General features: G+C 33.4%; 1 long non-coding RNA gene across 2 annotated transcripts in view; it reads right to left on the bottom strand.

The window, feature by feature from the left end:
* Positions 1-2,850, bottom strand: part of LOC109239432 — a 3,518-nt gene extending 668 nt beyond the window's left edge. Inside the window, exons 1-3 of one of the 2 annotated variants that reach the window (XR_002069895.1) lie at positions 2,744-2,850; positions 1,130-1,197; positions 441-536 (exon numbers count right to left, since the gene is read on the bottom strand). This is a non-coding gene — a long non-coding RNA (uncharacterized LOC109239432). The remainder of the gene's footprint in view (positions 1-440; positions 537-1,129; positions 1,198-2,743) is intronic. The other variant, XR_002069896.1, reaches the window with a different exon arrangement.
* Between the last annotated feature and the right edge of the window lie 298 nt (positions 2,851-3,148).

Raw genomic sequence — 3,148 nt, 5'->3', positions numbered from 1 at the left:
GTTTTACCCTTCTCTTGATAAGGAAAACATTTTCCTCCAATTGGAGGAAAATGAGTTGATAAGGAAGATGTTTTCCAAAACATTTAAGCCAACCAAATATGGGAAAATTGGAAAACATTTTCCCTTCATACCAAACACACCCTATGATATCGATCTTTTTGCGTAAAGACAAGCTCAAGAAGACTTCTCTTCAATGTTATTGCTTAAGTAGTTATTCTCGAAAGAAGTTACTTACACCTAAAGGCTGTAACAGTCAAGATGATTCAGTGAAAAGGTACACCTAACCTCCAACATCTAGTGTGCAGAAATTGACTTTGCAACTCAAACTGCTATCATACGATAACAAAACCCGATGGTGTATATTTTAAGGACAGGTCGGAGTTACTAATATTCAATATTTTCCCATGTAGTCCTTATAAGTTTCAATCATTACAGAATACCTCATGACTTTCATGGTGAGATAGGCTACAAACTGTTCAAACCCCCAATATTTGTGTACTCCTTGCCTTCCTTAGCATCAATACCATATTGACCTCCTGCCAATATGATGTATGCAAAGGGCGCATCAATTGTATACTAAAGTAAAATAGAAGTACAATTAACTTGGTGAACTCATGGTATATATTGGTAATAGACTACAGTTCACAAGTTATTGAAAAGTAAATATTCTATCAGTAAAAGCAACCCACAGGTGTCCAACCTATAGAATACAGAGACTCACCCACCAACAGATAAAAAAAAATACTGTAACACCTCCTCCCACAAGAAAAAAAGAAAAGAAAAGGCAATCCCCCTATACTCAGTTGCTACTCCTGCTAACCATTAACTTATCATATGATTTGTTAATAAAGAATATCACTGGCAGTTGATATAGGAACAAGAATTGTTTAGTTAGTGCATTTATTGAAAATCCAATTGAATATATAAATGTAGTTGACGATCTTACTTCTTGTCTTTGTTCTTGCTATGTGGAATAAGAAGTAGGTGCATTTTGTCCTTTACATAGCAAAGGATGAAAAGGACTATAAACATATACATATGTGTTACACATTTGAGCAAATATTTTAAATTTTTTTAAGGAAGCCCTTTGGGATGGACTCTTATCAATTTAAGAGTGTCGTGGGCTTACCCCTGAAATGTAGAATACGAATTAGCTCTTAATGCCAGCGAGTTTTCAATAGGATTAATGAGGAAATTCTGAAAACCAAAACATAATATAGATAATAAATTACCAAAGCATCAGAACATATCAATAAGTTATTGTCTTAGGAAATCTTTCCTAAATTGAAGAAGCATGTCACACAACGCATATTGATTTATGGCGAATTTTCCTCCTACAGAGTTTTTGAAAGTATTTTACCCTTAATGGTTGACAAAACAATATAACACAAAAAGGCATCTTATATGAGTCAACAAAAAGCATGTTCCTCTTTTGGATTTATTAAACGAAGAATCAGTACTACATTGCCACTTTTAAAAGGCCATCTCTTTTGTTAATGGGAAACTGATGCTGTTGACCCAGAAGTGCCTAAATCCAGAAGAATTTACTGCTCTCTTAAGCAAATATCTGAAACGGAACAATAAAAAGTACAAATCGAGTGGATAGAGTAATAGACAAAACAATGACAGAAAAGATTAGTTCATTGGTGTTTTTGCTGATTTCCATCCTCCACTCTAGTTTGGTGATTCAAGCCCTTGATGTGAGGGCAACACAGTTAAATTAAATCCAGAGCAATTATGTGGCTACAACAGTCTTCTATTAACTTCAAAGCATTGAAGGGTTTGAAATAACGAACACAAAAACACCAAACAGACAAGAAAAAAGAGCAATAGTTCAGAGGGAAAATATCATATTAAGAAGTGAAATCATATCAATCAAGCAGGACACTCGCCCAAAATCAGTACGCATAAACAAAATGCAATTTTTTCGGAAACCTGCCAAAAATTCGTTCAATAATCCGACACTATTTCCACAAAATTGGCTTTATTATTAGTTATAAAAGAGCTCGAGTTGAATGGAAAACAAAGTGAAAGCCATTCATAGTTTAAAAGCGTGAATTACCTCTTACATTCGGAACAATATTCCTTACACCTCCCCCCCCCCCAAAGCAACTATCACTTTCAAGAACCTGTGCAATCAAAATTGTTTGACTATTAAATTTTAACAAAATAGAAGAAATTTATTTGGTTTTTTTTTTTATAATGTCATGCATTAAATAAAAATAGTAAGATCCACAAAATACACTGCACAACCTGAGTCATAATATCAGTAAATTTCTTTCGAATGTAACAAGATTTAAACTTTGCCCTCAAGCTTATACAGGGTCTTACAATAATAAAAAACCTTGCCCTCTGAAACCATATTAACCTTCTATTTTACTATGCATTCAATTTTGTTTAGTTTTGGCAAACCATAACCAGATAGAAAAAAGCGAAATTCACAGCAACAACCATAGAAAGCTAATTCCCATAAGCTTATTGCAATAAGGAATTGATGAGAAAATCTTGTGCATGTCTTGAAAATCAGAGAAAAATGCAGAGCATGTGTCTAGGATAGCATGACAAAAGGAATGAACACAACCATTTTCTTAGTATTTGTCTTAGGAAACTTAAAAGTCAAGAGAAGCCCAAAAGGTAAACCAAAAACAGATAACACAAATATAAAAAGTAAAATAAAAATTAACCAGAAGATTGAAAAGAACAAAACTAAATAAAAAAGGAAAGAGGGAGAAGAAGAACTCACCGAAAGAGACATACAGAGCATCAGAAATAGCGCAAGAAGAAGCCGAGAAAGATAGAGAATGAGACTAACACAAGGAATAGTGGTTTTACTGGAGAAGTAAAAGAGGATACGATGGAATTGATGTGGGGTTAGAATCAGCCCTCACTTTCGATGTGTAATTACAAAGATTGTTTGTCTCGAAAATACGAGTAATAATTAAATTTGTTTATGATTTTAAAGATACATGATTTAATTTAATATTAATTAATGACCAAGAAATCTGAATTATAAATGATAGAAGTAAATTGAATCAAACCAGTGTTTAAGCAAGTCTCGACCTCGAGCTGTGATGGCTTCGAGATTGGTCAACAAGAACAACATCAGTAAAGATAAAGAAACTAAGAGACAATTCTGATCAAATACAAG

Source organism: Nicotiana attenuata, unplaced genomic scaffold, assembly GCF_001879085.1.
Source record: "Nicotiana attenuata strain UT unplaced genomic scaffold, NIATTr2, whole genome shotgun sequence".
Taxonomy (NCBI): domain Eukaryota; kingdom Viridiplantae; phylum Streptophyta; class Magnoliopsida; order Solanales; family Solanaceae; genus Nicotiana; species Nicotiana attenuata.
This window is presented reverse-complemented; position numbering and strand designations above follow the sequence as displayed.